We start from the raw sequence: 11,361 nt of genomic DNA on the forward strand, positions 1-11,361 counted from the left end.
AAAAAAAAAAAAAAAAGATTACATGGGTAATACAGTACTGGAGGAACTCCCTCACGCCAAAATTTGTAAGACAGCTACCTGAACAAATGATTGGAAGAGATCCATGTTTGTGTCCATTCCAAAGAGAGGTGACCAAATCGAATGCAGAAATCATCAGACAATATCATCAATATCATATGCAAGCAAAAATTTGTTTAAAATAATTCAAAAACAGCTGCAATAGTACAGTGACAGGCAACTGCCAGTGATTCAAACCAGATTCAGATGAGGACATGTAAAGAGAGATATGATTGCTGACGTCAGATGGATCTTGGCTGAGAGCAGAGAAACCCAGAAATATGTTTACCTGTGCTTTATTAACTATGTAAAGGCTTTCAACTGTATGGATCCGTACAAGCTATGAATAACATTGCAAAGAATGGGCATTACAGAACACTTAATTGTGCTCATGTAAATAGACCAAGAGGCCATTGTTGGAAAAGAACAAAGGAACACTGTTGGTATTATTTCACCATATTTATTCAGTCTGTATGCTGAGCACATAATTTGAGAAGCTGGATTATATTAAGAAAAACGTGACATCAGGGTTGAGGGAAGACTCTTTAACAACCTGTGATATGCAGATGATACAACTTTGCTTGTGGAAAGTGAAGAGGGTTTAAAATACTTACTGATGAAGATCAAAGACCACAGCCATCCGCCGTATGGGATGCACCTCAATGTAAAGAAAGCAAAAATCCTCAACAACTGGACAAATAACATCAAGATAAATGGGGAAAAGCAGCAACAGGCTGAAGTGTAGCAGTGATTGTGAGGTTGGTGCAGGACCGGGCAGTGTTTCATTCTGTTGTGCATAGGGTCACTATGAGTTGGCACAGACTCGCTGGCACCTAGCAACAATATCAACAACCACAACCTTACTTAGAGGACTTGAATATTTACTTATAAAGATCAAACACTGCAAAGTTCATTATGGATTGTACCTCAATGTAATGAAAACAAAACTCCTCATAACTGGAATAATATATAAATTCATGATAAACGGAGACAAGATTGAAGTTGTCAATGATTTCAATTTGCTTGGTTCCACAATCACTGCTTATGGAAGTAGCATTCAAATCTGCTGCACAGGACCTCTTTAGAGTGTTCCAGAGCAAAAATGTCACTGTGAGGACTAAGGTGTACCTGACCCAAGCCATTGTATCTTTAATTGCCTCATTTACATGTGCAAATTAAACAATGAATAATAAATACCAGAGAAGAATTGATGTGTTTGAATTAAGGTGTTGAAAGTACCATACACTGACAAAAGAGCTAAAAAGAAAAGAAAATATCTGTCTTTGAAGAAGTACAACCAGAATGTTCCTTAGAGGCAAGTATGGCGAGACTTCATTTCTCATACTTTGGACATATTATCAGGAAGGACCAGTCCCTAAGAAGGCAACATGTTTAAAAAGTGGTGGTGATGGTTATGTCCCGTGGAGTTGGTACCAACTCATAGCGACCCTGTACAGGGTTTCCAAGGCTGTAAATCTTTATGGGAGCAGAAAGCCTCATCTTTCTTCTGCAGTACAGCTGGTAGTTTCGAACTGCTAACCTTGAGGTTTGCAGCCTGACTTGTAACCACTACACTAAAAAGTGGAGGGTTAGAGAAAAAGAGGAAGATCCTCAATGAGATGGATTGACACAGTGGCAGCAGCAATGGGCTCAAACATATGACAATTGTGCAGGACTTGGCAGTTTCTCATTGTGTTTTGTGTAGGGTCACTATGAGTAGGAACCCACTCAACAGTGCCTAATAACAACAATAGCACATTCAGCAAAAAGTAAAGAAACAACAAAACTGTATGACCTTTGTTAGAATAGACTAATTCTTCTATCAAACACCAAATTTCAGTAGGTTAATACATTAAAAGTTTATTTCTTCCTTATTAAATGCTCAATAAAGATATTCCTAGTTGTTTTTGTTGTTGGGTGCCATCAAGAATGCCCAACTCATAACAAACCTATTTAGAACAGAACAAAAGACAGCTAGGACCTACGGCCTCCTCCCAAGTATTGTTATGTTTGAGTCCATTGGGCTGTCACCTTGCCAATCTAGCTCATTGAGGATGTTTTCTCCTTCAATGACCCTCCATTAAAGGAGAAATGTCCTTCTCCAGGAATGGTTCCTTCTGATAATATGTCTGCAATATGAGAGATGAAGTCTCATCCACGCTTCTAAGGAGCATTATTACTACACTTCATTCAATAAAGATTTGTTTGTTCTTCTGGTAGTCGATAGTACTTTCAATGTTCTTCTCCAACACCATAACTCAGATGCATCAGTTCTTCTGTACATTTCTTCATTCTGTGTACAACTTTCACATGCATATGAGACAACTGCATACTGCATATACCATGGTGTGGGTCATGCACACCTTAGTCCTCTAACTGATATCTTTGTTCTTGAACACTTTAAAGAGATTTTGTGCAACAGATTTAACTTGTGTAATATGGCATCTAATTTTTTTTACTATTGTTTCCATAAGTGTTGTTGTGGATCCAAGCAAAATTAAGTTTTCAATTTTTTTTTCCATTTATCATGATGTCATTTATTGGTCCAATTATGAGAATTCCTAGTTCAACTCCTGGTGTAGTTCGGTCGGATCAGCACTAGACTGCAAACCACTGGGTCAGCAGTTCAAACCCACTTGCTGCTTCTCAGAAATTCTGTACAGGGTCTCTATGTAGCAGAAACAACTCAACAGCATTTAACAATAACACCAAAAGTTAAGAGTATTCTAAGGACGACTCATGAACTCAGGTTACTTCTACATCATTGTGCTGACATATTCAACATGTTTCTTCTAAGTTTACTTAGAAATGTAAAAAGATTGTGGAGAAGATACCCAGATACTTAAGAAGCCCTTGTAGTGTAGTTGGTTAAGAGGTGGACTGAATTTACCAGCTTCTCTGTGGGAAAAAGATGAGACTTTCTGCTCCCATAAAGATTTATAGCCTCAGATACCCTATACAAGCTTGCTATGAGTTAGAGCCAATGCTGTGGCCCACAACCACCACCAACACCACCTCCCAGATATTTACTTACCTCGGCTGAAAATGAGACCACCTCTGCAACAATTCCATTGGCCCAAATGAATTCTAAGACCACACCCCTTGCATGGGTTGTGTCTATAACCAAGCCTCATGCCTTCTACCTCTACCCAAAACTCTTTACACAACAACATGCTCAAACACACATAGACCACATGGAGTCACTGGCAGGCACCATTTTGAAGTATTAATTTTATCTTATGAAAGAGGAACACAAAATATGGGTGATCAAAGGGCTATCTACACCATGACTTTGGAATCCTATAATTTACATTTCATGGTGATTAACAGAAAAATAATAATAATGACAGGATAGGATTCCTGTTGTGGTTCTGTAGGATAAACACTGAACTTCAAACCACTAGGCCCATCAGCTGCTCTATGGAAGAAAAATGAAGTTTCTGCTTCTGTAAAGATATTCATCCTTGAAAACCCTATGCAGAGTTGCCATGAGTTGGAACACCTGGAAAGCACTTAACACCAACAACAATTACAACATAGTTTGATTCAGACAAGAAAGGCCCCTTTAGTTTGTTAGATTTAAAAAACAAACCCCAAAAAACAAAAACGAAACCAAAACCAAAAATCCAAACCCAATTTCACCCATGATATTTTTGTTGTTAAGTGCCTTTGAGTCAGTTCTGACCCATAGTGACCTTGTAAGGGTTTCCAAGGAAGGGCTGGTGAGCTTGAACTGCCCATCTTGCTGTTCAAACCAACTTTGCAGTCCAACACATTAACCCACAGCACCACACCACCTCGCAAATCAGGATGTGTCTCAAATTGACACTGATATATTGCAGTTAATCCACATGACTGATACACTACAATTATAATTTGCAGAGGTTTTTTTCTTTCTTGTTGTTAAATGGCAAATAAGATAATAGTATATTTTTAGGTGTTAGATTCAATAAAACACACTTTATCACTAAGATAATTTTTTTTTAATCCTTCTGTTCAAATAAATAGGGACCCCTGATGATGTAGTGGGTTATGTGGTAGACTGCTAATCATAAGGTTAGCATCTCAGCTCCACTAAGTGATCTGTGGGAGAAAGATGAGCCTTTCTGCTCTCACAAAAATTTGCAGCCTTGGAAACTCTGTACACGGTTGCTATGAGTTGGAAACAACATGACGGCACAAAGCCAACCAGTTCAAGTAAATACAGGAATCAATAGGTTAAACAACAAAAAAAATATATTTATTTCCTAAGGACTCTTTGGAACCCTTACTAGTTTATTGGATATTTTGCTTTTAGAAAGGGAGTTGGAATACTCAATGTTCCTCAACTTTTTTGACCCATGAAACTCTTTCACAGTGTCCATTAATAATATCCATTAATATACCAGGACCACCTTTGCTGTGGTTTACAGTATGGAAAATGGTGCTTTTAAGAAAATGCATTGAAGGACTTTTCTCCTGATCAACAGAATGGCATTGCAACTAACCCCAATTGACACTGAATGGGGTCCTGCTTGAGCTGCCTATCTCCCTGGAAGCTTGGGTCTTTGTTACACCTGGAGACCTTCCCCCCCCCCTGAAATTCCAGGTTTCAGGAAAATCTCCATGTCCCTGCTCAAATCTCCATACCCCCCGCCCATTGTAAACTCACCAGAACTGCACCCAAACCACATGGCCTTTAAATACCCCAGTCTGGAAGAGAACAGACAGGCTCTTGGTCTCCTTTGGTGTACCCCCTCCCAGGTTTCCTCTCAATAAACCTGCCTGCTGTTGAAGCCAAGACTCTCTCCTTCATCTTTCTTTCTTTTCCTTACATGCATAAAGGGTATTCTCCTGGCTAAAGGTGACTCAGTTCCTACCTCTAAGACTGAGTCTTCACATGAAGTATCTCTCTGTGTGCCTTAACAGTTTTCTACCTAAAGTCTCCTAAGAGACAGTGCTTGCTCTCCAAAGGGGAGCTCAGGGCAAATGCCTGTAAGCAGAGCCTTCTCCTTCTCAGTCTGCAATGCCTATGGCACTTTCCATGCCATATTTAAGTTGATGTGAATTTTCTTTCTCTGTACTCTGTCTCTATCACTAGGATGTAAACTTCATGAGGTCAGGTGTTTTACACAGTGCTCACATTTATTGTTGTTGTTGTTGCTGTTAGCTACCATCAAGTCAGTGTCGACTCATAGCAGCCCTATGCACTGTCCCATCCTGGGCCAACCTCACAATCCCTGCCATGTTTGAGCCCATTGATGTTGCCATTATGCCAATTTATCTCTTGGGGGTCTTCCTCTTTTACTCCAACCTTCTACTTTACCAAGCATGATATCCTTCTCCAGAGACTGGTCCCACCTGATGATATGTCTGAAGTATAAAGATGAAGTCTGGCCATCCTGACTTCCAAGGAGCATTCAGGCTGTATTTCATCAACACAGAATGGTTTGTTCTTTTGTTAGTCTATGGTACTTTTGGTATTTTCCTCCAACTCCAGTGCTCTAATGCATCAATTTTTCTGTGGTCTTCCTTATTAACTGTCCAATTTTCACATGCGTAAGAAGTTATTTAAAATACCATGGTTTGGGTCTGGTGTACCTCAGTCCTCAAATTGAGGACTAAATCCTCAAGCTCACATTTATTGAGTACCATTATATAGTTGATAAATGAATCAATAAGCAACGTATCTGAATATATAGCTAGTATTTTGCAGTGGCGGCCACCCTTATATAGTGAATGATTTGATTCTCTTAAAATATTGATTAATTACCCTGGGTTTTCTCTTATACTTTGCTCTGTCTTTTTCACTCCTAAGGGTACATCATCTTAGTTTAAGCAGCACAGAGAAATACAGAGTCAATGAAACGGATTAGGATAAAAGTACTTGTTACAATAAACACTGTACTTTTTCCTAGGGTACAAGTCTTCTTTTACTCATCAATCTGAGGCAGAGGCAGATTCATTATGACCAAGAAGCTATTCCCTTCTTATCTCTGTCTCCTGCTTCCAATTCCCTGCAAATATAGCTTGTCCATTCAGACCCCAGGGAAGCATGTTTTAAAATATATAATTATTTTATGTAATTCTTGGCATCATCATTGCCTGGTTGTATGATTTCCCTAATTATACCGTACAAATAATATTGTGGTCTAATTGATATTTGAGCATTAAGGAGGTAATGAATGTGGACGTACTTTATATCTTTCCATAAAAAGTTTGCTCTCACTTATTCATTTATCCATTTACCAAACTTATGCATTAAAATATTACTTCTAGGACTCCAGTTGATTCAAAACAAAACGTGTTCAAACACATCTCTGTGATTAGTGAATGCTACAGACAAGTTCTCTTGTTTTTGTCTGATTGTTGTTATTCGTTGCCATTCAGTCAATTATGAACCACAGTAACCAGATGCACGATAGAATGTAACATAGCTCTGTCCTATGCAGTCCTCACAATTGATGCTACACTTGAACGCATTGCTATTGACACTGTGCCAATTGTCTTGCTGGGGGACTCCCACATTTTCACTGATCCTCCACTTTACCAAGTGTGATGTCCAGAGACTTGTCCCTCCTGATAATATGTCTGAAGTATGAGAGATGAAGTCTGGCCATCTTGGTTTCTAAGGAGCATTCTGGTTCTACTTCTTCCAAAACAGATTTGTTTGTTCTTTTGGTAGTCCATGGTACCTTTAATATTCTTCTCCAACACCATAACTCAAATGAGTCTACTCTCCTATGGTCTTCCTTATTCACTACTGTCCAGCTTTCACATGCATATGAGGCTATTAAAAATCCCATAGCTTGGATCAGGGACACCTTAGTCCTCAAGACATCTTTGCTCTTGAACACTTTAAAGACGTCTGGTGCAGCAGATTTTCTTAGCGCAATATGCCATTTAATTTTGTGAATGTTGCTTCCATGAGTGGAACCAAGAAAATGAAGTGTTTGACAACTTCAATCTTTTCTCCAGTTACATTTTGTTGTTGTTGTTAAGTGCCGTTGAGTCGGATCCGACCCATAGCAACCCTATACAGGGTTTCCGAGGAGTGACTGGTGAGCTTGAACCGCCAACCTTGCAGTTCAAACGGCTTTGCAGTCTGGTGCATTAACCCACAGCGCCATACCAGGACTCCTCTCCAGTTATATGGATGTTATTTATTGGTCCATTGGTGAGGATTTTTGTTTTCTTTACAAAAATTGAGGTTCAGCCCATACTGAAGGCTGTGCTGTTTGTCTCATTTTTGTTGTTGTTAAGTGCCACCAAGTCAGTTCTAACTCATAGTGATCCTGTATAGGGTTTCTGAGGAGTGGCTGGTGAATTTAAACCACCAATCTTGTAGTTCAAACCTACCTTGTGGTCCAGAGCTTATCATACAGTGTCACACCAGGACTCCTTTGCCTCAGTGTTGTTGTTGTTAAGTGCCATCAAGTCAATTCCGATCCATAGCAACCCTGCATAAGGTTTCCAAAGAGCAACTGGTGAGCTTTAACTGCTGACCTTGGAGTTCAAACCAGCTTTGCAGTCCAGCACATTAACTCACAGCACCACACCAGGACTCCATTGGTCTTATTGTTATTGTTATTAAGTACCATGGAGTCAGTTCCGACCCATAGTGACCCTGTATAGGGTTTCCAAGTAGCAGCTGGTGAGCTTGAACCACCGACCTTGCAGTTCAAACGGCTTTGCAGTCTGATGCATTAGCCCACAGCACCACACCTTATTAAGGCATCATTAAAAAATAAAATAAAATAAAGAAAGAAACAGGATACTACTTTGCCATGGTAACAAAACAATTTTAATGTCAAGACTAAGAACAAATTTTTAACAAAACTCAAGGGGATTACTTCCCAAATCATTAAAACTTTTCAATAATTTTATGTAAATTGCTGCTTCACATAAAACAATCATTTTTAGATGGATCCAGTGTTTTAAGGACAGTCAGAAAAGAAGCCAAGACTGTAAACATGAATAAATGAATAATTGTAGCTAAAGTCCAGAAACTGGTGGAAGAAGACCATGGAATGATCATTGATTCAATAGCTAATGAAGTTGGGATTTCACATGGTTCAGCATTTTCAATTTTGAGCAAACATCTTGGTCTCAGCAAGCTTTTTTCTTGATGAGTGACAAAAAGGTTACAGTTAGGTAAAAGAGCTGATCCTTTTCTTCAGTCCTTTAAACAAGATTGAAGTTCACAAAAATGGTTTTATGGGATGAATTACAACTAGGGATGAGTCTTGGATTTACCATTATGATCCAGAGAGCACAGTCCAACCAAAACCCTGGCTTCTTAGGGGATCTGCTGGGCTAATTAAAATCAAGGCAGAGAGGTGAGCTCAGAAGTTCACGGTCACTGGTTTTAGGGATTCCAAAAGTGTACTCTTGATAGATTTTCCTGGAAGGAAAAAATAATGTCGTGGAGGTTTTTTGGTTTTAATAAAATCGGTAAACTGAATTGGTGAGAAAAAGCCAGAAACATTGTACTAACGATTTTTTTTTTCCATCACAACAATGTATTGCTCATCCTTCAAGGGTAGTAACAATTGTCCTATGAGAATTTTGTTGGGAAACCTTACCCCATTTATCTGACAGCACCCATAGGCTAGTTTTGTTCCAAAAATACAAAGAACATTGAAAAGGAACACAATCTGAGTCCCTCAATGATGCCAAGCAGTCATTATTGATAAGATGTAAATTGAAGAGCATACAACTCTTTACAGACGAGTTAGAGACACAGAAACACCACCTTCAAGAGTGTCTAGATCTACATGGAGGACAAGTGGAGAAACTGAGGCTTCACATTTTGATATTTTTCTTTAATACGTGTTTCTATGATTTTATAGCAATATTTTTGCTTACCTTACTATGATGTCCATTACATTCAAAGTTGTAGTCCCAAAGAGAGATGAAGCCCAACCCAATGTGAAAATCATCAAACAATATCACATGCAAGTTAAATTTTTTTCAAGAAAATTCAAAAACAATTGCAACAGTACATCAACAAGGAACTGCAGAAACTCACGTTATCCTTGGTAAAGTGGAGGGTCAGCAAAACCCCAAAGATGATGGATTGACACAGTGGCAACAGCCATGTGCTCAAGTGTAACAGTTGTTGAGAGGATGGCACAGGACTGGACAGTGTTTCATTTGGTTGTGCATAGGGTCACTGTGAGTCAAAGTTGGCTCATCAGCACCTAACAACAATAACAAGTAACCAAAATAAAGGACTAAACATTATATTGCAAATGCTCTCTTCAACTATGTATTCTATCAGTTCTAGTCACTTAACATTCCTAACCTTAGTTTCCTTCTCTTTACAATGCTTGTAATGAGGAGAATATGAGATCAAGTAGATGAAGACTACAACAATAGCAAGACTTATTATAATGTTTTATGTTAAAATGTGATGAGGACATTTCATTGTTAGTAGAAAGTTAACACCCAATGCAATTGTCTCTGCTCACAGTTTATTCTGGATTGAGTTTCTAATATCTTACTTGGAGTCTCCCATGATTTACACAAATCAAATGGCTGATAGAACTGCTATTACTTTGCATGTTAGAGTTTAATTTCTGTAGTCTGTTTTATTCAATTATTGTGCACACAATTATCTTACCTAGGTCTACTAAAATGGGCTGTGAGAAGAAGACAGTGATCTAGAGAGCTTAGAAACAAATCTGTGCTCTAAAGTTCTAGAATCAGCTCAAAGCTGATCTCCATAAGGCCTTATCTGGCATCTTCATTAGTATCTTTTACTAACAGCCCCATCTATGCACACATTCCAGGTCAAAATTACCTTATCTTTCTCTGAGCTTCTGTAAAAATATGCCATGGCCCTTATGAATACTGATATACATTGAAAGGAATTTTATCATAGCTTACATGCCCTAAAGACCAAGAACGTCTCCAGAACAGACAGCTTGCTTTGCTTGTCTATGTTTTCTATATAGCAGCTTGCTCTGATATTATTAAGGAGCTCTGGTAGCGTAATGGTTACGAATCGGGTTGTGAACTACAGGGTCAGCAGTTCAAAACTGCCAGCTGTTCCATGGGAGAAAGATGAGGCTTTCTGCTCCTGTAAAGATTTACAGCCTCGGAAACCCTTACAGGGTCGCTATGAGTCAGAACCGACTCCACGGCACATAACAACAACAACAACAACAACTGATATTATTGCATGTCGCTGAGTTGATTCTGAGCCATAGTAACCCTGTAAGATAGAATACAGCTTCCTAGGCTGTAATCTTTATGGGAAAATATCATCAGATCCCCACCCCGACCCCCGCCAGTGGAGAGCTATTCACTGGTGGTTACAACCACTGACCTTTAGATTATCAGCAAAGAGCTTAACCATTGTACCATCAGAACTTCATTTTGTTCTATAGTAAGAATCACTTAATTGAAGGAAGGAAGAAAGTAATAGAAATCAATTAAGAGACTTGTTAGTGCAATAAATTAAAAAGAAGTGAAGACATAAAATGATCCATACCATATATAACTCCCTCAAACAAAATAAAATGATTTGAACCTACAATAAAGCAGAATATGAAGCACAAGAACAACATAACTAAAAGAGAAAAACACTTTTATTCTCTAACAACTTAAATGACTACACTACCAATTTTCTTCTAGGGAACTCTGGAGACTACACAGAGTTATACAATGGAGACAATCAGCCCAGACACCTTTATTCCTGCCTCTCTGACAGTCCAGCTGGTAAACACATGCTTGGGGTTGACCATGCTAAACTCCCTCTTCTACTCTTGGAAGGTGGTTTCCAAAGAGATTCTCTATTCCTTCTAAGTTCTTCATCTTTAAATGAGCTGAAAAGGGAGTTGGAAACTAGACTCAAAGCCATATGGCAAAGCTGAGGGGCAGCATATGGTTTCAGGTTATTCGTTGCTGATCTATAATATTCTTAAGCTCATCTTTCATCTTTCTTTACAAAAAATGTAGTTGTAGGGTGGATGTTTTGTAGTTTGAATGACCTGTCCTTCACATGGGAAAATAAGGCTCTTAGTACATACAGTATCTGTGTAAAAGATTAAATCGGTCATGGTGAAATAAGGTACAGAGCAGTAGCTGTGTGATCATTGGGAAGTACATTGTTACGACTAGGGATTTATTCAGTCTGTGGACTTGAAGTGTGGTCTGTCTAATAGAAATGTGACATTAGGGGTACTTGGCTAGATGCCAGCTGCAGATCTAGTTTCCATCTATTTAAGCTATGCTATTGTTGTTGCTGTTAAGGGCCGTGAAGTTGGTTCTGACACATAGAAACCCTGGGTAGGGTTTCTGAGAAGTTACTAATAGAAT

Source organism: Chrysochloris asiatica, unplaced genomic scaffold (genome assembly GCF_000296735.1).
Source record: "Chrysochloris asiatica unplaced genomic scaffold, ChrAsi1.0 scaffold00081, whole genome shotgun sequence".
Taxonomy (NCBI): domain Eukaryota; kingdom Metazoa; phylum Chordata; class Mammalia; order Afrosoricida; family Chrysochloridae; genus Chrysochloris; species Chrysochloris asiatica.